Source organism: Camelus bactrianus, chromosome 14 (genome assembly GCF_048773025.1).
Source record: "Camelus bactrianus isolate YW-2024 breed Bactrian camel chromosome 14, ASM4877302v1, whole genome shotgun sequence".
Classification (NCBI taxonomy): Eukaryota; Metazoa; Chordata; class Mammalia; order Artiodactyla; family Camelidae; genus Camelus; species Camelus bactrianus.
Window position 1 is genome coordinate 6,351,868 of NC_133552.1, and position 23,724 is coordinate 6,375,591.

The 23,724-nt window shown below is 47.1% G+C and overlaps 1 long non-coding RNA gene across 1 annotated transcript in view; it reads left to right on the plus strand.

The window, feature by feature from the left end:
- LOC141579744 (uncharacterized) overlaps positions 1-23,004 on the plus strand; it is a 57,796-nt gene extending 34,792 nt beyond the window's left edge. Inside the window, exons 2-3 of the long non-coding RNA XR_012511640.1 lie at positions 15,440-15,615; positions 19,989-23,004. This is a non-coding gene — a long non-coding RNA (uncharacterized LOC141579744). The remainder of the gene's footprint in view (positions 1-15,439; positions 15,616-19,988) is intronic.
- Positions 23,005-23,724: the final 720 nt, after the last annotated feature.

Here is a 23,724-nt window from a genome sequence, read left to right on the forward strand (position 1 = left end):
TAGTCACTCAGCTGCTAAAGATTTTTTTGTCCTATAGAGATGCAAAATGTCTGTGCAGGGGAAAAGATAGCCTCAAAGGTTACAGCTGCATTGCCCTGTAGGACACAAACTTGCTTTGCGCGCAACGCAGCAAGCTTACTTCACCAGTCCTTTCCTGGGAGAGCATATGAATGCTGGTCCCACAAATGCTCTTTGCACCGGTTTCAGCGCCTTGCTAGCTTCCTCATTAGTGAGAAAAACCTCTTCGCAGGTGCCAGTATGTATTGTATGAAAGTCACATTTTGAATGATTAAAAAATCCTTTTAAAAGAAATCACTTGGTCAGAGGTGGGTGGAGGATATCAGAGAAGTGTGCTTGGTCCTTTCTTACTGGGAACCCAGAGCCTGGACTCTGAAGCCTTGGAGAAAACCTGGGGAAATCCAGGGATGTGGGGGCTGTGTTCACGGAGCTCCTGGACTCATGAGCAGATAAGCACATTACTAGGTTGTCTGCTCAGCCAGACGCCTCACTGCTGGGGCCACACTCTTTCCTACTCCATAGCTGTTGGGGGCTATCAGTGTCTGTCACCCGATGCAACTTTACAGATCTAAACCCTTCCCCATATCTAGTCCCTTTGCATCTTCGCTGTTTTTCTCAGCAAGGCATCTTCCCTCCGTCCCTGATGTTGTCCCTGGGTGGTCCTCTTCCCTCTCCTCCCTTGGCTAGTCAGTGCTTCCTCCAGCCTTGACTCTGAGAACTTGCCCTTCCTCTCTGTCCCCACAGTCACCACCCAGTCCAGGCTCCCCGATCCATGAGGACCTATTGTGGGCTCCTCGTGACTCTTCCAGTTTGCAGGCTCTTCCCTCTCCAGTCCGTCCCCACTTGTTTTTGCCAGATTCGTCTTCCTTATAAAACCACTGCTTCCACTTGTCACCATCCTGTTTAAAATCCCCGGGTGCATCTGCAGCTGTAACTCAGACTCATGTCTGGCCTTTTGGAAGCTTTATACTGGAAAAGCAGAGTGAGGTGCTGGCTGAGGGTATTTTCTGTTTCTCAGAATCCTCAAGGGGTCTCTCCCCACCCTGAGGGTCCCCCAATCAGGGATCTATGCATAAGTCCACCAGTAAGTTTGTCGGCCCATGGGTGGGCGCTTGATTCACGAGCAGCTAGCACAGGGGGCCTGGAATAAAGACCTGCCCAACGGGACCGCTGTGCTGGGTGGAGGCCCCTGGACCTCTCTGGTCCTCTCCTGGGAGTCTGACTTCAGACAAGGCAGCTGAGGGTGAATCACCCAATCTGGAGAACTGGACTGGACAGCGGGGTGACGGCACCGCCAGAGCCACGCTACCCACCTCTTGGTCCTGACTGCACCCTCCTGCGCGGGGATGCTGACCGCCCCCAGCTTCCCCACGGGGAGACCGCCTTCTTCCGACAGGTCCTGACTCTGGAAGAGCTTGATTTCTTTAGTTTCCTGCTGGGCCTGGGAGAGAAGGTGAAATGTAACTAAAAGAAACAAGACAGGAACCAGAGGGGGTGCTGGGCCACCAATGGGGACACAGGGACTCTTTCCTGTGTGGAGGCCAAGGCTGGGGTGGGAGGCTTGGAAATCAAACGGGTCCTTCACAGTCTGGTCTTGGGCTGGCTTGTTTATAATAAAAACATTTGGTTTGACTTCCACAGAATCCAACCTATGATGTAAATGCTGAAGTGTTTCAGGCCACATTCCTTTTGGTCCCCAGAGAAGTTCTGTTCAGAAAGCAAGAGGGGAGGAAGCAAATAGTTCCTGGGACCATCTCCAGCCCACGACACTGCGTTTAGTTTAAGCCGTGCAACTAATTCAGATACTAAAATTCAAGCCTGAAATATACCTTTTAAAGGACAAACGAATTACTTGTGTCCAAGGAGACAGACAGTGTCTCTTTAAATGTTCTTTCTGTTCCTCCCGCGTCGTAATCAGCAGATGGCCCTATCTTCCCCACGGCCCCCTTTCAGCCGACCCTCTAATAGCTAATATCCTGCAGTGACCAAAGCCATTAGAAGGGTTAGGCCATTACCATCCTGTCCAGCAAACACACAACACTCAGGAGGATTGCCTTTTCCCCCTTGGATGTTGTTTTCATGGATGAATCAGGCCCAGTGATGGGTTGAAAAATCAAAACGGGGAGGGCAGAGGGTTATGGTTGTTCTTTTCAAGGACACCTCCCAGACAGCCTTAGGATTTGAAGTTCCTTTGTGAGGATGATGGCAGACGTCAGTTTTGTGGCTCCAATGAGCTCTGACAGGGCACACAGAGTCCGCAGACCTCTGTTCTGGTTATCATAGTATCTCACCCTTGATTTTACCAGGGAGAGTCTCAGCTCTGCCTGTTCACACACGGCCCTGTTTGTGCCAAACGAGACAAACCACCAGCCCAGCCCAGAGCCACGTCGCAGGTTCAGGAATGCTCTGAAACACTGCCACCCAGTGGCACTTCCGAGGCATAACAGCACACAGCCAGGGAGCTGGGAACCGGTTTCCTGAGCTAAAGGACCAAGAGGGAGAGGGCTGTGAAAGCTGGTCTAGGACCCAGAGACCCAGCTGCAGAAAAGCACGCTTCTAGGGTAGCTAGTTTGAAATGGGCTGAATAGTGCAGGAGTTGGAAACACCGAGAAAGGTGGCCGGGGTAGAGAGAGAGAAGACTAGAGAAGGTAAAGACGTGGTATGACTGAGCTGTCTTTTTCTAAACAGAAGAAATACACCCTTCTTCTAAGTGAGAGCTGGAGAAAGATGAGTCAGTGCAGCCTTCTTTGGAGTCGGCCTCCACTTGGATGACTCAGTCTCTGACATGTCTGGGCTTTTAAGGCCGTCTTGGGCTTTGGGGGAAGGTCACCAGACCTCAGTTTCTTTACCCGAAGAAGCTGAGCAAGATCTCTAAATCTCCTTTCAGCCTGACCATTGTGTGATTTTATCATCTGAGACACTGAGCAAACAAGCAATGCAGAAACACAGGCAATGTAAGCCGTGGGCAATCCTTAAATCATGTGCATCTGGCTTCCAAATGCAGCACGAGACCACGTAAGATGCATCTGCTTCCACCTTCCCACGACTCCATGCTGGGACAAAGCTGGGAAGGTATGCCCGCAGGATGTGGCTGATTCTCAGTAAGAACTTGACTTCTCACCTTCCAGCGTCAGCAGAGGAGGGCCAGCCCCCCGCCCCCACCCCGATCTGGAAACTTCCAGCACTTTGTCTGTGGGGGGAGGGGTCGAGAGGGAATGGGCTTAGAAGGGAGGCTGTGCTCCATTAAGATTGAAGCTAAACCAGAAACTTTTAACAGGTCACCCCTCCTAGTAATATTTTTATTTTTAAAAGAGAACTTTTTAAAGGGCAAGTTATTTTTTAAAAAATCAGATTCTGCTGGTTGAAATGCTAAGAATGCAAACAGGAGGGAGGGGCATGGCGTTTAGGCTCCTCTAATCTTATCTGATAGCTCCCACCTGGCCTCAGTCCTCAATATTTCTTGGGAAATGGCATATGTGATTTTAAAGACTGTTGGAATCCCTTTCCAGCCAAAGTCTGAAGGAAGATTTGGGTTCAGGCTCCATTTGAAGAAACCCAGGTTGTGCTTCCCCCAGTGTTTAGGGTAGGATGGTTTCTGCTTATCTAAAGTGCTCACATTGCAAATATGAGCAGCAGAGCTGGGGATTTAAATTCTGTCTTGATGGGAATTTGAACTGAAATACTCTGCCCACTGCCACTTTATAAGCCGGGAATCATCAAGCTGGCTACAAATACCTCGAGGGGGCCTTGCCGTGGCTCCACATAAATCAGCAAAATGACAGGCAATTGACTTTGAAGACAGCGCTCACATGGCTGAGTGGCTGGAGCTGCTGGAAGCAGATGAGGGCATTTTCCTGTAAACATGACCATGATTAGCACCGGAGTAAACAGGCGAGTGGGCTCTGTCTGTCAGACTCCAGCCTGCTCTGGATTTTTCATTACGTAGAAATTAACATGCGACTCAGGGCGGCAAAGTTGGCAATTCTGAGACGGAAGCTTCTACTGCAACACGTGGTGAAGACTTCTGATTTCCCCAGAAGGTGAGCAAGAAGATCAGTTGATATGGCTGTGTTTTCGTGGAGCAAGAAAACAGGAGCGTGGGAGCCAGACAGTTCAATGGAAAAGCCATTCCGCTCGCAGTCCGTGCTCTGATGCTGTCTGACAAAGTCTGGCGTTGCTCAGGTTTGGCTGAGTGGACAAGTGAGCCTTTGAAAGGCTGACCTTACTAGTGTCGTCTGAGGTCACCAACCCACATGCCTGAAGAGGTCAGGAAGGTGACATCAGAGGCTAAACTGGATGGCTGGGGGCTGAGGCCACCTGCAGTGAGGCCCTGTCCAGGAATACGGGCTGACCTGCTCCAGAGGGGGTTTTCCCAACTGGGACCGAGAGCCTGGGGTTGTTATACCAACTGATTCGTCAAAAGATGCCAGAAATCAGGATTTTTGTGAAACACTATGTCTGCCAAATAAAATGTGCCTACAGGCCAAAGCAACCTCTGGTGCTGAGTGGCAGGGCTACCTTCATTTTGGTTCCTGCGAATCCATTCCAGCTACACCAGGTCTCTGAGCCATTTAAGAGGATCTCAAGAAGGGGACGGGGAGGTGGCGCAGACTCCCTGGCAGAGGCGACCTAGGTCTACCAGCTCTCCAGATCTAGGTCTTTTTTTTAATTTCAAATTTAGATCTTTCATGCTGCAACTTCAATCCCTGCTTTTTATTCTCAGCCAGTGGAAATTCAGGACAACCGCTCATCATTGCTGGAATAATCATAACTCACACGAGAATTTTAAACTCAATTGGCAGTTAGCAGAAGGCAGGCCTGTTGAATGCTCCGGAGCCCCGTTTCCTCGCGGGGAGCTCATGCTGTGGAGAAGCGGGGAGGCCAGGGGCTCTGCTGGGCCTGGGACAGGCCGCCAAGGGCTTTGAACCTCCGCTTCTCCTTTACAGGAAGACTTCTCCCTCCGCCCCGGGGTCCTCTCCTGTGCAGAGCAGGTTCCGGCTGAGGGCAGGAAGCTGTGTCAGTCTCCCCTGGGTCCAGCTCATCTGAGGGTGACTCTCAAAGCCACACCTTGCCCCTCATGTGATTTGGAGCAAATTCCTTCACCTTTCTAAGTCTTGGCATCCTCATCTGTCACATAGGGACTGGAAGAGTGATGGTAGACTTCTGGTGAAAAGGAAGGGAAATGGTCTGAGTCAGTGCTCAGCTCTGATGCAGGCGCGCGGTGAGTCTGGAAGGCACCGCCCAGGGGACGAGCTGGGCTTGGTGTCATGATGGAGGCAGGGAGTTCAGGGCTCTCGAGGTTTCTGGATGACTGGGTGGAGAGTGGAGCCATGAATTAAGACAGGGGACACCTGAGAAGAACTGGCCTGGGAGACAGGTAATTTGCTTAATTCCTGACACGCTAAGTAAGTCACCTCAGAACTTTGAGGTAGAGAGGTCCAGTCAGAAGTCAAGATGTGGGTCTGGATTCTTGGCTGGGACAGTCTCAGTTTAGAAGCAGCAGTGGCAACTGTGCACAGGTGAGGTTGCCCAGAGAAAGTGTATCTTCGGGGGAGAAGAGACCCCAGGAGGACTGAGACCCCAGACCAGAGGTCCAGTGGAAGGGGAATCAGGGAAAAGAACGGAGAAGCTGCATCTCTCGAGGGAGGAACCCCCAGAAAAGGTTTCATGGGAACCAACGGAGAAATGGAGAATGTGGCTCCATCTTCACGAGGTCTGCACTCTGATGAAAAAGCCAAAACAACCCTTGCAACAACCAAAAGACTTCTCAGGGAGGTGAACCCTGAGAGGAGGAGGGAAGGACCTGAGAGGAGGAGGGAAGGACCTGAGAGGCGTTCCAGTCTAGTGTGCGGGTGGTGCTGCTCAGTGCCCCCAGGGGCTGTGGAGAAGGGCTCTCAGGGGTCTTGTAGGTGAGGCCCTCTGGGGACAGTGACAGCAGAGATTTGGGGACCGCACCCGGCTCAGTGGTGCACACTGGAGTGCACTGGGGGACTCTGGGAGGCTCTGTGGGATGGAGTGGGGGCTGGCGTCTGTGTCCAGCAAGTGCACTCCAGGGTGGCGTTCACTTGCTCACTGCTGAGCGTTCTGGGGCTTGAGTGGGGAGCAAAGGCTCCGGCTGCTGTCTCCCAGGGAGGCAGCGGCCCCTCTTTGCCTGTTTAGGGCTGACAACTTATGCTACGGAGAGTGGAGAGGAGGTGCTGGGGGGAGCCGGGGCCTTGGCATCACTGCATGGGGCTCCTTGAGTGTGAGGGGACCAGAGAAAGGGCCCAGGAGGCAGAGGGACAGTGGATACTAAGGAACCCTTGCAGATGGATGGATGGATGGTGGAACACAGAGAGGGTTGGAAAATCCCAGGAAATGAAGAGAGGTGTTTCAGAGGGGAAACATCATTGCACCATAGGAAGCAGCCATTATGTTTTGCTGAAAGGGAGAGGAAACCACCAGACAGCGCTGGAGGCTGCGGATGGTCACCAAGGGCCAGCGAGCACATGCCTGCAGCCCTGAGCCTGACCTGGCCCTTCCCTCTGGGCGGCCAGGACCTCCCTGCCTCCCTGGGGAAGCAGCAGCCGGTGGGCACCGTGCTGTCGGGAAGATCCAGGTGGCTGTGTGTGGACACACTGGGCGGAGACACAGGATGGGGCCATGTGGCAGGGACCTGGCGCCAAGGGCAGGTGGGCCCACCGAGGCCACCAAGACAGCCCGAGTCCTCCCCTGGTTGCAGGGACCCAGCTGGGGACGCGCCCAAACCAGCTTCTGTTCTTCTCTCCCTGTGGCCTCCTTTGAACTTGAACCCGGCAAAGCCAGAGCCACAGTAAAACAGCAAATGAAGCAGGTGCTGCTGCGAAGGGCAGGGGACAGACCGGTGGCTCTTCTTCCCAGGCTGGCTGGGCACCTCCAGAGCCACCGCCTTCATTTCTGCGCCCTGCATCCCCCCTTCCCACATGGACCTGCTCGGGACCCACGTCAGCTCCCAGTTCCAACGCGGAAAATATAGCAGCGCGCAATATGTTGTTTTGGCAGAAAGCTATGAATTCGAGTATGGAATGTCTGTCACGGGGGCCCATCCAATTAACTCACTTGTCGAGAAATCAGAATAAATAGTTTGAGAGGAGGCGAGTGCGGCTTTGCTCAGACCTTTATTTCTTCTCTGTTCTCCTGGTGAGGCGGGTCTGTCATCACCAGGACGTGGATTTAGGGCCGAGGAGGAAAGAATACACGCCTTCCCCTTGGCTCTCCCCTTCGTGGGAAGAAAGGGGGTCATTTCCGTGCATGTTCAACCCTGGAGCCCTGGGAAACTTCTGTTTATGGAGGTGTTGTGGAGGCAGCCCTGCAAAATTCCCTGGTTTTGTTCATTCGGAGACAAGACCTGGGCCTGAGTGAGGAGGTTCTCTCCCTCCTCAGGTTTTCCTCTGTGGCTGATGGGCTGGGTGTGGGCGGGGGCGGGGGCAGGGGAACAGCCAGCCTGACACATGTCCCCGTGGGACCTGGGATCCCTGGACAGGGCCCTGGGCACCAGGGGAGAGAGGAGACACTGAGTCGGATGCTGGCATGGCCCCCAGAGTAGCCTCGGGAAGAAGTCCGGCTACACAGGCAAGCCGCCGAGAAAGGAGCTCCTTGGACACAGGCAAGTCATCCTGTGTGGGTTCCTGGGAGCCCCGGGCAGCTGCTTTCCCCAGGATTACAGCTGTGCAGGATGATTTTAGAGGAGTTCAGCAGATCCAACTGTGCAGAGGACGTCTTCCTTTGAGCATCTTCATTTGCTTCTGTGTCTGTACACCCTTTCAAGGTGGAGGTGAAACCTAAGGCCATTCGGCAGGGAGCCCGCACCCCTGAGTTCTGAACAACATAACATGAGTGAGTTTCCTGCAGCCACAGGGGCAGCCAGGGGACAGTTTCAGTCCCCTGCACACCTCTCCCAAGCTCGGTGCTTCTGAAAAGCACCCTCCCAGCGTCTGCGGGTGCCCCCCATCCCCCCCCCCCGGCCCCCGGCACTGCCACCTCCCCTTCCCAGCATTCACGCTCTCGAATTTCACACCAGCATTACTCCAACAGTAGTGCAAAAGCTTCATCCAAGACAAAAGCATTTTTTGACCTTTGCTCTTGGAGGCAAGTTCCCCTGAGTAATGAGGACCCAGAACATTGTCTGTAGCACCGAAGCCCAGATTCCACATCCTGGGCCACCAGTCAGAAGTCAAAGGCTCCTTCCTCAGGGGCTGCAGACTAAGTTTGTCTCTGTGCTGTGGTGCTGCTTTCATTTCAAAGGCTTCACCAGCGAATCCAGTGAGTCATTCCTGGAACCTTCAGGAGTCTCCATGGTGACAGGGCTGAGAGGGCCGGAGGGAAGCCAGCATTCACTCCACTTTCCAACTAGTTCCTCTTTTCTGATTTTTTTTTTCTTTTTCAGTAAAAAGTAGGGCTGAGGCTGTGGCTTTTTTGTTTCTAAAGCAAATCACAAAATGGGAACTCCCTAAGCTCCTTTCCTATTTTGTCAAAAAACATTCTATATCAATATGTACTCTGGTCTTTAACTGCCTCTGTTGAGACCATAAAAAACAAAAACTGCATTTGTGAGGTTTTTTGTTTTTTTTTTATTCTACCAGTGTTTTGAGAAACAGTCTGATTTTCCTGTTTATCTCAGTGGAAGGGCCTTGGTTAAACTGCCATTGTCCGGGAACACAGATACCAGTAGCGTCAGCCCCAGAGAGTGGAATGCCTTTCTGGCCCACCAGCTACACGGCAGAGGTTGAGCAGAAGTCTGAAAATACCGTCCAATCACAGTTGGCAGAGATGTGTGTGTTCTTCTGTCCCCAGTGCTCTCCATACTCACAGAGCGATTCTCCTATAATGCTCAGGGCAAAGCACATTTTTTTTCCACATGGGACTAAGTATTAAACTCTGTCCCCAGTGTAATGAGAATTGATCAACATAAATACACTTGCATAATCTTTTTGGTGCAAATCTTGTGTCATAGTGGTGTGTCACCTGAATGCTCGCGTGTGTGAGTGGCAATGACTTTACAACAAATGTGATCTGAATTCTGCGGCCTCTGGGTTCTTAGGACACAGTTTCTTAACTTTTGGGGGGTCACAGAGCCTTTCAAAGAGTTACTACAAGCCCTGACCCCTCTCTCAGAAGAGTACATACATACACGCAGCATTTCGCAGACAAACCCAGTTCACGGACCTGGGAAGCTGATAGCTGGGTTTCTGGGTAAGAATCCAGCCTCAGGAGGAATTTTCTTGCAAGAACTTTCTTAGTACTGCTTTGTTCTCTGGTCCAATCCAATTCACCAGTGTGCCAGACACCGAGTACAGCTGAACCCCCACCGTGGGCTCACCCAGCCCAAGCCGAGGCTGCCACAATGTGCACACGAGTTTTCAGTCCTCTACTCCACATACGCTGCCTATAAATAAGCATGTAAAAGAAAGTATTTCCTACTCCAGTCTGCTCTTCAGGGCCTTTTGTAAAGAGGAGTCTAGCTCTGCTTGGAAAGATGAAGCACACAGGCTTCATGCCAAACCCCAGGCAGCCCAGGACTCCAGCACTTGGGGTTGGAGGATCCAGAAGATACATACGTGGGTCCTTATCTAGCTGGAAGTTTTTTAAAAATCACACATACAATTAATCTTCCTATTTTTCTGATTGTTGTTCTCTTTCTTGGGAAGAAGATACTTACAAAGTAGATTTGATCTAACTTCACTCTGCCCCACATTTTGCTCTTAAGCGCCTGGATGTTGAGATGGTCCCTGTATCCGTTTCCTAGGGCTTCTATCACCAGTGACCACAAACTTCGTGGCTTTAAACAATAGAAATTTATTCTGTCACAGTTCTGGAGCCAGGCATCTGAAGATCAAGCGCTGGCAGGCTCGCGCTTCCTCTGTAGGCCTTACAGGAGGAGCCTTCCTTACTTCTTCCAACTTGTGGGGGCTCCAGACATCCCTTGGCTCCGCCTCTGCCTCCATCTCTCCAGGCTCAGCCTTCTCCCTGGTGTCTCTCTCTGTGTGTCTCTTAGAAAGTTGCTGGTCATTGGATTTAGGCACCACCCGGCTGATCCAAGATGATCTCATCTGAAGATCCCTAACTTAAAACTTAATTTACATCTGCAAAGACTATCCTTCCAAGTCAGATCACATTCACAGGTTCCAGGCATTAGGATGTGGACCTCGCTTTGGGGGCCCCACGGTATTGCTCATTTACATCCCCAGGATCTCACAGTGCCTGGCAGGCAGTCACAGCTCAGCAAGGCGTCTGTGTATTTGCGCTGGATGAGTTGGAATCGAACCTGGCAACCAGGTGTTCTATCTGCTCGATTCTGAATAAAGGTGGTTTGTGCTTGGAAGAAGCTCAGTGTCTTCAGCATCCTTGACTATGAAAATAGCTACCAGACTAATTAGCACACAGAGTTTCTTGCTTTCCCTTTGGGAGTTCTGATAAAGTGTTTGATGCCATTGTTTCAACTTATTACCTTCTAAGTATGCAGGAATTATTTAGGAATAAAGCAAATATGTTTGAAGGTCTTTTTTTCTCCCCTGAAGCGGGGTCTTCTCAGACCCTCAGCATCTGAAAATAAGTTGGATTTTACTTATGAGATAACCTTTTGTGTATATGTTTCATAATATTTATTAAGACAAAAAGATACTCATTTATAAGAGTATGATTATATATTTTCATGTAGGTGGTCTCATTTCTGTCATCTGGCATTTCATTGACACCTAATGTTGACTTCATTTAGATGATATGCATACAAAGGAAGTGACATGTCTTTTTTTTCTTTAAAAATACAGCTGTGCCTGATGCTCTTGTAGAGAGTAAATGAATATAATCTGATTTCCCCCTGCTCTGGAGTGCAAATTTTAAGCTTTCAATATACTATGAAGTCTTGCCAACCTCCCTATCTGCAATGATTTTATTTGACAAGGTTAAAAGTGGTAGTGAGAAGTCTGGCTTTGCCAGTGGGAACTATTTAAAACAACTTCTCCCTGCGAATGTAATTCACGCAGTACATACCTTGCAATTTCATGCGGCTGGTCATATTTTATTTATGAAATGTTTGGAATCTGGAATCCAAAATTAGGGAAGGTTCAAAGTCTTTGTTCCCTACGCATAGTGTAAATTAGTTCAAGTGGCTTTTTTTTTCATGGTTTTGTTCCACATTCTTTTAAAACTAAGACTTGGGGAGGCCCTTATTAATATCTTTGTCATCATTTATCCATTTTACAATGAACAAACAACAGGAGAATCAGAAGAAATCAGCCAGAGAAAAAGCGGGCTCCCGGTCTCAGGGGTCAGACCACGTGCATGCGGGAGCCGGCGGAAACGCACGAGCTAGACTGCTGCCGATCAAAGCACACCGCTCGGCGCAGCCCAGCTTAAATGAGGGCGTGCATGGCGCGTCTTGAAGTTGAAGATGCATTAACACAAGCCTTTCAACGTCACATAGTAATAAGCCCCAGCAACGACACAGCATCAATCAACTGCATAAGACTTCGCTACAAAAGCCTCCACGTACCCCCAAGGGATCCCTGTAGACAGATTTCGTGTCCGAGTTCAAAGGACGGTTAGAGTTGCCTCCTCCTCGTCCTGCTCTCAGCTCTGCAAACCCTTTGCAATTTTCTTTCTTTCCCCAAAGTATTTTAGCTCATCTACAAATGAGCTGGCTCCCCTGCAAAAACTAGTCAACTTGTCTACCACAATTAGTAAGTCTCATTGTTTCAAAGTACTGTGTATTTGATTTTTAAGCTCCCTGACAGCTCTATGTGGTTTTAATTAACTTCTTCGAATAGAGTTGTTTTAAACTTGAAAGTGTTCCTGGATAAAAATTAGCATTATCAGTTTGTGTGAGTGTGTGTCTTAAGCCTGTGGTAAGCTTTTTCCTTGCTGTAACGGGCTGCAGAGAGATGAGAGGCTATTTATTTATCAAAGGCTGGCTTCTCCTGCATAACTTTGTGATAGAGACCGGCTGGGATTATCTTGTAGAAAATTGGGCCCAGACCAAATAAAATGGAGGGAAGGACAACTGATTCTGGCTTTCAAAACTATCTGTGTTTGCAACTGCCTACAAGTTCAGTGTCTGAGGCCCATCTTCTTTATCATTCTTAGCTAGCATTGTGATACAGGCTTTTAAAAACACGGTTTCTGGAGCACTTTCAATACACCTAAGCTTGGGACCCTGCTCATTGGCTCCTTGCCTTTGTCAGATACAGGGTAGCTGTATATTTTTTTGTCCATGACAGTGGATGGGGGTGCTAGCTGGATGGGATGCCAAGACAGCAGTGTGAACCAGGACATCCTGGCAAACAGGCATATTGGGTCCCCCCAGACAGATGGAACTTTTGTGTCCCCCTGGGCCACTACCAAGGGCTTTTGAAGGCCCCGTTTGTGCTGGAAATGTGGCTAAACTTTACCTGCTAATGATTCTCATAAATCCAGGCATCCTCTCTTTCTGGAATCATCCATTACTTCCTCCTTGGTCCATCAACCTCAGTAACTTCTGGACCCCCAGACACTTCCACCAGAAGCCCTCCTCCTGCAGATAGCACTCCCACCCGTGTCTCCCATCTCCACCTGTGGAGGCTCTAGTGACTCTTCCAGACCTAACTCAACAGTGCCTCGTCGGGAAGGAGTAGGTGGGGAAAGTTGGCATCACTAAGCCCCCACAGGGCTGTATTTGTGTCCTTCTTGGGGCACCTGCCTCTTTCCATTTCGTTACAGTTTTGGTGCAGCATCATATTCTCTGCTGAACCGAAAAGTGGGACCAAGCACATAGGCTGGACTTCACAGCCCTCCCTGGATTTCAGCCCCTCCTCTTAGCTACTTCTCATTTTAATTCCGGTCTGTTTGATGTATTCTTTTCTAAAGTGTGATAAGAAACAAGCATACAAGAAGATTGAAAGCCTTGCTGAATTTGGCACTTGCAAGGAACAGGCCCTCACTATTGCTGGGTTCGAATTCTGGCTTCCTCATTGACGAGCTGTGCAATCTTGTGCCAGTCACCTAACCTCTCTGTGTCTACAAAATGGGGATAATAATAGTCCCTACTTCCTAGGGCTGTAATGAGGGCTGAGTCCTCACAGAACAGAGCACGGAGATATTCAATACTCAATATCTTAGCTCTTCTTATTCTAGTTGCAGTTATATTATATTGCATATATTGTAGTTATATTAACCACATAAACTATAGTTACACAGTCAGACTGCATTTCCTATTTCTTGAGCTTTTATTCACATTTTTGAATTGCACTGTAACTAAAAGAAAACCAAAGCTATCAGCAGTGCAACAGTAGGGAGGCCTGTTGTGTCCATGTACATACCTGGCACACCAGTGATGTCCGCTGGGGAACTATTGCCTTGATGACCCAATGGACACTTGACGGGACAGGATGGTGAAAGCGAGGGTTGGTGGTGGCAGTGCAGCAAAGAGCAGCCCGAGCCACCTCCTACCCTCTCCCCTTGAGGTCAGAGAGCTGAGGTGCTGGGTCTCTGCACATCTGTAGAATAGGAACAATAAGAGTGCGTACCTCGTGGGCTTGAAGCAAAGATCAGCTAGAAACTGATCAATACGTAAAGCAGCTGGCGTGGTGTCTGGTGCAGAAGTGACTGGTTGTTCTCAGCATGCATCCTGAACTCCAGGTGACTGTTGAGAGACATGTGTCGAGTGTCCTGGAGAAAGTGCTCCCAGACTTCCTTTAACTGTGGGGAATCCTGTGTGGCTCCACCAGGGGCATTTCAATAACAGACTGAGAATGCAGGGTTCCCTCTTTTTACTGGGAATCACTGGTGCAGGCAGCACCTCCCCCTCTGTGAGCATTCACTGCAGGAAGGCCAGCATCTACAGGTAGAAAATGGTCAGAGACAGAGATAATATACAGATACAGCAGTGACTGTCAGCAACAGAAGTGGTGACAGATTAAGCCCATTAAGTCACAAGCTGGAAACAAGACAAGAAATCTTTATTAGTCACCAGGGAGAAGATGTGACCTCTCAGAGACTCAGCCAGGAGAGAGGAGTTCAGAGCCTAGGAGGGAGCTCAGAGCCAGTGGGTTGCTAATAGCATGGTTCTTGACTCCTGCACCCCTGGAGTGACTCGGACTATGGTGGCCTGGAGAACCAGGGGTTACACGCAACGCAGAATCACACTCCCAGGGAAAGAAAATGGTTTACAGGTGCATCTGTACCTGACTCACACATCTGTCTTGTTCTAAGAATTCCCAAGGAAGGGGATTCCACCAGCTTTTCTTGCCATTCTGTGCCAATAATTAGAAATTTTTCTCTATGTTTGTTCTTATTAATGCCATTTCTTTTTTAATCTCTGCTCATGGAATGATAGACAGCTAAGGCGGGTTGTGTTCTTCTACAGCAAGCGCGACTCAGAGTCCAAATGGCACAGCTGCCGTCAGTTAATTTTCACTTAGATCTTAACCTCTCAGTTTATTTCACTTGGACTGTGAATATTAAAGTAGAAATAATGCTTTGTGACCTTTAAGCAAGGCTCCTCCACCCTTTCCCTTGTGGCTTTGTGAACTATACAGTCCAGTTCTGTAATATCCTTATTTCTGGACTTCTAACCTGTTTCTGCCAGCAGGAAGGTGACTAACGCTAAAAACCACATATTACACCACTGCTTCCCAGGCACATCAAATGCTCATTTCAAATGGTAATATCTGTCCTTGGAACCGAGGTTAAATTTACTTAAACTAAGAAGTTCCAACTTTGCTAGACCCTCTTCAGTTCTGTTCCCTTTACCTCCCCAAGGATGCAATGAGAAAGACTTCAGAAGTGAGCGCACTGGTGGGCCTCAGTTACACCCAGGCCGAGTTCCAGGGAGTGCTGTGGCTCTGTGATGCTCTGAGGGAGGCATGACCATGCAGAGGGCTTGCTGTAAACTCCTCCTTGGCAGGAGCTGATCACTTCACCGTGTTTGCTCTGGTGAAGTAGATTTCAATGGCAGCATAGTGAGGGGTGCAGCTGGGGTGGGAAGGCGGTCAGGAGAACTTTCTTTAGTGGCCTCCAGGTCTTTCAGACCAAGCTTCCCTTTGTACTGCCATCTTTGCCCCCGCTCCACCCCCCACCCCCGCCCCAGGCGTCTAGGCGGCAGCTCAGACTTTGAAGTTGCCATGACTCCCAGGTTGAAAGCTTGGAGGAGGTCAAGGAAGGAAGGGAGCTCAAGGCCGGTGCAGTCCCTCCTGCGAGGACAGTGTTCCTGGCCTCCACCCACTGCGCCCACCTGACACTCCGGCCACAGCCCAGCAGAGCGCTGCCCGCGCCTGCCTCCGGGAAGCTGTGTGGCAGGCTAGAAATGCACTGGGGGGGAGGGGGGGACACTTCCCCCAAGTATGCTGTGGGCTAGATCTACCGGTCCCCCGTGGTTTTCAGGAAAGAGAGTGAAAGATGGGAGTTATTTTGAAATTCTGTTTGTTTGCAGGACTGCATTTGTCCTGCTGCGCGCTGAGGGTCCAGGCTGGGGAAGGACCACAAGTGGAAGCAGACGATGGGCCGGGGGTAGGTTTCTCTACCCCTGGGCCCAGGGGAACGATGACACCGGTGGAGGAGGCGTTAAAATGGAGACATTCGGATGCGGTGTGTATGGAACAGGCAACGGTGAGAAGTGAAGGAGGTGATGGTGGCAAGGGTGGTGCTGATTTACGTGCGGATATGTTGGCTGTTACTTTCATATTCTGCCCGGGAGCCTTCTGGCTGCTGGGCTGTGAGTGGCTGACTTCACTTTCCTGTGTCCTACAGCGCGGTCTATACTGTTGGCAACTGGGATTAGGGGGGTCCACGAAGAGAACACTAAACTTTCACATCGTTTTTATGACCGACTTTTGTTGCTGGCGCCTTCTCTTGGAAAAAATCATTGATTCACGACTGAACAACCCCTATACACGGAGGCAAACATCTTTGGAGCCTCCCAGTTGGTTTCTGTTTACAAGAATGGATGGTTCCCAAAGGCTTGTCAGAAAATGGCTGAGAGAAGAGTCAGAGAGAAGAAGTTGATGTTTTACTTCTGCCTCCATCCCTCCACGTCGGAGTCTGAAATTCTTGCTGTGGGCCATATGGAGTAGATATTCCAGAAGGAAATTATATACTGCTCTCTGTTTCTCCTCAAAGGCTTTTCACTTTGTCAAGTGGACCCTTTGAAGCAGCCTTCTCCTTACCTCAGATTCTGACATGAAAACTTGTTTAATTGCCTTTCAGTCTACACAAGATAAGGAACCATGTCTCAAAATTGTATAATTCTCTTAACCAAACAATAGCAGAACCACCCCGAGCAGTTTTCAAAGAAAGAAAAGAATTCCTTACATATGTTAAGCATTTTATTCTTGGCCAAGTGCTGTGCTCTGTCGTGCTTTGTTAAATTGGATAATGCATATGAAGGGTTGTGTCAATTGCATCGTATAACAAAAACGTATGATTTTATAACAATTATTGATTCGATTTTCCATATAAGAGACTGAGGCTCAGGGAAGGGAAGTTACAGCCCGGATCACAGCCATTAAGCTCAGCTCAGTGGTTAGTTCCCACCCTCTGCTGAGCTCTCTCCTCGCCCCAGTGGAGGCCAAAATCACCGTGAACCCACAGCAGAGGCTCGCTCTCGGTTGCCGCATCCTGGCTCGCTCTCTCCCTTTGCAGGGTTCAGGCAGAGACTTGGCTTTTATCCTGCGCCATTGCTGCCAATCACTCTACTGCAGAGCCCCTCCCCTCAGGCTGGAGCAAAGGAGTTATTACAATCCCTAGATTGCATAATATACAGGTAGCTTTTTCTTTAAAATAATTTTGTCCCTGAAATAAGTGCACAATCCATTTCTGTATTTTTAAAAAGCTGCCAGCAAATTCTCCTGGTAGGATGGTGTCTTTAGCTTCAGGGGTTTTAAGAGAGGGCCGGGGACTGCTGCGGCTGGAGTCACAGGGAGCTGGAGCACCAGCCATCCCACCCCCAGCCCGCCACCAGGGCAGGGCCTGCCCCGAGGGGCAGGAGGACACAGGGCCCAGGACGCCCCCCAATACCAGCTGATCCTGTGGGGCTGGGCAAGGGTCTGCGAGGAGGGGCCAGACGCAGGTGGGGAGGGGGTTCCTAGTGCTACAAGAAAGGGTTCGTGAGTATCAAAGGACACAATCAACAGAGTGAAAAGACAACCATGAAGTGAGAGAAAATATTTGCAAATCGTATATCCAACAAGAGACCAGTGTCCAGCATATATGAAGAACTCTTACAAGTCAGTAATAACAGGAAAACCACCCAAATGAAAAATGGGCAGAGGATTTGAATAGACATTTCTCCCAAGAAGATATATGAATGGCCCAACAGGCACATGAGAAGGTGCTCAATATCACTGATCATTAGGGAGATGCAAATCCAAACCGCAAGGAGATGCCACTTTCTGTCCATTAGGGCCACTGTTAAAAAAAAACAAAAACCCAAAACCCTAAAATACTCTCAACAAACCAGAAAATAACAAGTGTTGGTGAGGATGTGGAGAAACTAGAACTCTGTACACCGCTGGTGGGGATGTAAAATGGTACAGCTACTGCAGAAAACAGTATGGCAGTTTCTCAAAAAATTAAACACAGAATTATTGCATGGTCCAGCAATTTCACTTCTGGGTATATACCCGAAAGGACTGAAAGTAGAAACTGGAACAAATACACCAATGGTCACAGCAGTATTATTCAAAATATCCAAAAGGCTGAAACAACCCAAATGTCCATTGATGATGCATGGATAAACAACATGTCATCCATACACACAATGGAATATTATTCAGCCTTAAAAAGGAAGGACATTCTGACACATGCTACAACATAGACCAACCTCGAAAACATGGCCTGCAGTGAATATAATGGCTGTGAGTTCCACCTGTGGAAGAGGTTCTTTATAGCTGCTTTATGTGAAACTCTGGGTGTATAACTAGGTAACTCAGACCTCGGGGTGGCCTGGCCTCATTCAGATAAATTATTTAGAGGTTTTATTTATTTTTTTTTAAAGAAATGGGAAATCATCATAACTGACTAGTGATTTGAATAAGATATTTAAACAGGAAAAATTTTTTTAAATCTTTGGAAGTATCTATTATCAGACAGGCATACACTCATTTTTTTCCTAATAATTTTATAAATGTCAAAAATTCACTTAAACTATATGGCTATTATTTGGAGTAAAATGGTGATTATGTCAATGAATCTGTTAATTATCTTATTTATTAGAACACTATTTATGTTTCTCTGACCTTACATACATCATAGAATGTCAATTCATGCCTCTAATTTTCCCAAATTTTCAGTTTTTTGTTTTGTTTTTGTTTTTGTTTTTGTTTTTGTTTTTGTTTTTTTAGTTCACCTGGGACTATAAAATGGATTTCAGGCAGCACTGTTGGTTGACAATTGCTTCAAATTCAGCTACTTGAGCAGTTAGTTGGTTGCATATTCATCATCCATTCCCCTCCATCCTCATTCTCTACCCAGCAGCTAATCACTTTCTCCTGGGGGATCCATGAGGTTCCGGGGAAGCTGATTTCAGGTCCATCATCAGCATTGGGGGCATGTAGTCTATGTTAAGCCAATCAGTGCCTTCCATTCCTCTGGACACAGATGTTGGTTACCAAACGGGCATGTGACCTAAGGAGGCCCAATCAGGATGGATCTTGAGGTTTTGGGGGGAAAGGCTGGGCAGGGATGCTCTCTGTTCTGTCCTGGACCACAGTGAGGAAGTACCATGCCTGAGAGCTGCCGGAAGCTATAGGGGACCTTGACGGAAGTCTTAGAATTTGACACTGAAAAGGGCAAAATAAAGAGCTAGAAAGAAACTGGATTCGTGGTGACATTGTTGAGCTACTGGATCAAGCCTTGTGTGAAGCCAGTGTTATCTCCAGCATTTTCAGTTACTTAAGCTAACAAATTCCCTTGATGGTTTAAACCATTTTGAGTGAAGCTTTCTATTACTTGCATTCAAGGTGAGAGAGTTTATCTATGACATATTAGTACACAACTTAGCAGTTTACAAATCATCTTATCCTACTTGGTTTTCACAACATCTCCACAGGGATATTCAGAAAGGCTGTAATTCCTCTCATCTTCCATGAAGAAAGGGAGCAGGAAGGCATTGCCCTAGGTTAAACAGATGGTTAAGTAGAAAACTTACGTGAGGACAGGAAGTATGCTGTATTCTTAGCGTCCTTTATAGTGTCGTCAACTGGATTAATACATGCTGAATAAAGAAATAAATTGGGGGGAGGGTACAGCTCAGTGGTAGGGTGCGTGCTTAGCATGCATGAGGTCATGGGTTCAGTTCCTAGTACCATCATTCAAATAAATAAATAAATATACACAGTTACCTCCCCTGCCCAAATGAAAAGAATTTAAAAAAATCTTTTTAAAAGAGAAATAAAATTAAGAATATAATTGAAATAGTAAAATGAGCAGTAAGCTTTGTATTAATTATTCATTCCTTTTTCCAACAAATTTTTACCAAATGCCTGCTATGTACTAGGCATGAGACTAAGTGTTCAAATTAAATACTCTTTGTCTCAACAAAGTGCAAAAGAGAGAGAAAATTGTTGAAGTCTTTAATATTCTTATGCTCTTTTAAAAGTTTCAAACCTTTAAGAGATTATTTCAAGTCCTGCAATGTTTTGCTAGAGAGGATCCATGAGTTTTGAATTTTTCTCTTTTCTGTTGCACATGTCCGTGGTTTCCACCTCACTGAACTTGAGGATGAATACCTCCTGAGCAGAAAGACACGTCTGTGGCTGTATGCTGCCCATGCTCGGTGCAGCCGAACACCACATAGACACTGAATTATTGTCTCCTCGCTGTCGGAGTCTCCTTCTGACAGGATGTTAGGGGGTCCGCTCATTCAAATCTCTGGGGGCCATCAAGGTGGACTTTTACTATTTTAGTATGTATCACAGTAGATTGAAAATCCATACATAACGGGAGAAGGCAATATATAAATTTGGAACTCTGTCCGATTTTAGATTAACAGGAACGTGGAAGGAAGATTGCCCTGCGGGAACGAGGCACTAGCCAACTAGCTGGGAAAAGAGCATGAGCCGTGATTCCCCAGGGATGGATGGAGACCTGAAGAAAGACACAACCATAAATTTACATCCTCATCCCTCCTCAGAAACCTCAGAGAATGACATTCACAGAATCGACGGATGAAAACGGTTTCACGATTTAAAAACGCAGCAAGATTTTGTTTCCTCTTTTCCTGTTCTGCCTGAGAGCAGAGAAAAGGGAGCTGCTCGTTGGATGCATTTTGATGGTCGAGTTTGGGAAAGTCAGCCCTGAGCAGTGGGAAGATTTGTAAATGCCCCCGAGCGAGGCTGAGCCAGGTCCGAATCCTTCCTCTGACAATTCAGGCCGGGCACTTAATCCTCAGTCCTTTCCTCACCTGGAAAGCAGTGATAACATGTCCCTTAACAGTGAGATACGTGTGTGTAAAATGCCTGGCAAATTCCAGGCACCTAGGAAATGGTAGCTGTTAGTTTGTACTTTTTACATAAGTGGGACAAACTTGGACTCATTAAAAAAGTGTCGCACTTACTTCTTGCTTTTCTTATCAGAAAAAAAAAATTTATGTTCAGAAAATGTCTAATAGCACAGAAAGGAAAAAGCAAATGAAAAACACCTGGTACTTTTCAGAGACTCAAAATTCAATCATAGCTGCATGATGAGGGTGGAACATTGCCCTCATGTTCCTCTTACTGCTGAACTTACTACTTTCATCTGAGAAAACGAGGGAGGCTTTGGTCACATCCTCGAATACCACTCGAAGTGTCTCATGTTTCTGATATTGCCTTGCAGGACCTTGAGCAAACTAACAGTAAAAGAGATGGATGACTGAGGGTTATTCAGCAGGTTCTCGGCAGCCTTTCAGAACCCTTAACAACAGTGTCTCAACTGTTTAGTCATAAACTTGTGATGTTTCCCCTTGGGTAAGGTCTCTCATCTTTGAAGCTGAGTCCACGCCAGCTGTCAATGGCCTGATTTTTTCCTGTTAAGGACCAAGGAGGAGGCAGGCTGATGGGTGGCTGCTGGCTCCCACCCCCGCCCCCTCGGGTGATGGATTTGGAGCAGGCCCACTCCAGGTGTGAGGCTAAGGTGTGGGTGGAGGCAGCTCTGAACAGAGCCTAGAGCACTGAGGTGGAGTGGGGCGGCCCTGCCAATCACTTCTGACCTGTTCCTTATCTGCACTATTCTGGTTAGAGAAAACAACAGGCTGCAAATACTGCGCAGCCGAAGTGGCAGTCTTGCATTATACTAATACATTTGGCATGAGGTTTACAGAGAATCAAAGCAATTTAGGAAATTCATGTTTTTTTCCAGCTGAAAATACCTGATAACTAACCATTCCTAATTCTTTAAGTTACAAAACTTGAATTTTGCTTTTTTTTTTGACAGTATATAAAATCAATTCTGTGATGCTCTAAAAGTATAAAGTGTCACTGACATGCTTAAACCATACCTTTATGCTGTAAAATCCCAGATGCCACCCTGCACTGGGCTTGGGAACTTTGAATAAGCTCATTGGTCATTCAGAATCAGGGAAACTTAGAACTGAAGATTCTCACTTCTCTTCAAGGTCTTGGAAGAAATTCTCAAACCTTGCACGTCTATGTCTCCTGCCTTTCACATCCTAAGGTTGAATCTGCTGATAATCATGTAAACTGCTGTATCACTTAATACCTTTCAAAACATGTATCTTCACAATATAACAAGCAGAGGAGACATCATTATCTTCACTTTTTGGAGGAGAATATTTAATATTCAAAGAAATCAACCAACTTGGATAACGATCACTTTGAAGAATTGCTGAGTCTCTAGGAGGAACTGCACGTATTGGATACAAGTTGCAAACTAAGCTTGATATAAACTCAATTTTTAAAATATAAAAGTGAAATCATAAATATTTGAGAAAGAAACAAACAAGAATATTGTTATAATTCGAGGGGTGGTGATAGAGAAGGATTTTATAACTACGACTTTCAGGACAAAAGTCATAGTGGAAAATATTACTGGATTTGAGTCCTTAAAACACACACACACACACAACTCCTGAATGGTGAAAAACATAGTTTGATAGACTTTGGTATTTAACGAAGTCTAAAGGTAGATGATAAATTTAAAAATAAAAGGAAAATCTTTAATATATAAAAAGCTCTTACAATCCAATAAAGTAAAGATTAATCCATATGTTAACAAGGGACACAAATAGCAAATTCCCAGTGGAAACAATTAAAATGTCCAATAAACATAAACAAAAATGTTTAACCTTTCTGGTAACAAAATAAATAAAAATTTAAAAAATGAAACTCCCCAACCTGATGGGGAAAAAATGAAATAGACTGAAAGTATCCAGTATTGGCAAGAATTTGGGGGGAAAAAGTCACCTTCATGCTGTGCTGCTGGGAATTTAAAGTGGTAAAACTTTTTGGAGAGCAATTGGGCATCATGTACCAAAATCCTTGACAAACAGCATAGCACCAGACCCAGTTTCTAGGGATGAATTTTAAGCAAGTAATTGGACAAGCTGCCAAAGATCCAAGTGCAAAAAATGTAAATGGTAGTATTTTTTTCATAATAGTGAAAAAGAAGAAATAACTTAAAATACTGACAATATAGGGTTTTATGTAATTATTTTAAAAAGGGCTGCCAAATACCATGAATAGTTTGATGTAATTTTATTTGGCCAAAGTGCATGTATATATTAATGAAAACACACACACAAGCACGGAACAGTACCAGTCACCGTCCTGGTGTTTCACGTGGAATAATCCATTTAATCCTCACTACAACCTTGTGAAGTGGGTGCTGTAAAGAAATCCACTTCACAGATGAGGAAACTGAGACAGAAAGAGCAACACACTTACCTAACATCCCACAGGGGGAAGGTGCAGGGCCTGGATTCCCATCCAAGTCCTGTGGTTCCAAGGTGCCTGGTTTTAACGACTAGCCGGGCTACACTGGGTGAAAAAGTGTGTTTTGTGTCCTCACTTTACACGGTTAAGAAAGGCTTGGGGAGCCCACACCGACCCACCTTCAGTGCTTACCTCTGGGTGGGGGAAACGGTAGAGGGAAGATATCTGTTTATTAATTTTTAAAAATCAGATCAACGTATTCTGATTTTTCTGCACTTAACACACATCACTTAGTGGTAACGAAGAACACGTTTTTCAAAGCTGTAGAGTTGTCAGAAATGGTGAGGAAATATTCATTCTCCCCGCTGATCTGCTGTTTCGGGAACTTACAGGCCAAAACAGGATTAATGAAGGGCCGGTTCTGATTTCCAACCACTGTCCTACTAAGCCTGTGATGGTAAAGTCTCACAAAGACACAAAATGTGTGATGTTTTGTTTGCTAAATTTCTCTTCCTTCTGAACATCCTGTGCCTGTCCTTTTTCCCTTCTGCAAGGATTCCTGCGCCAGGCCTGGCATTCCACAGGCCTGACGTTTGGGACCCTCTTCCCACCGCTGTCAGCCCGGCATAGCCAAGAACCTTATTACTTCTGCTCCGTGTTTTCTCAAAATCCCAGGGGATCTTGGTAAGAGGAAAATTCTCATTTTTCTCTCCTGACTCAAATCATTTGGCTCTTGAGATTGTAACAAATACCAAGGGGCTTAGAAATAGTACAGTGTTTCCTGGTATTAAATTGTTTAGAAAGCGAGAACACACTCGGGGTTGCTGTCTCTGAACCTGTGTTGGCTTCA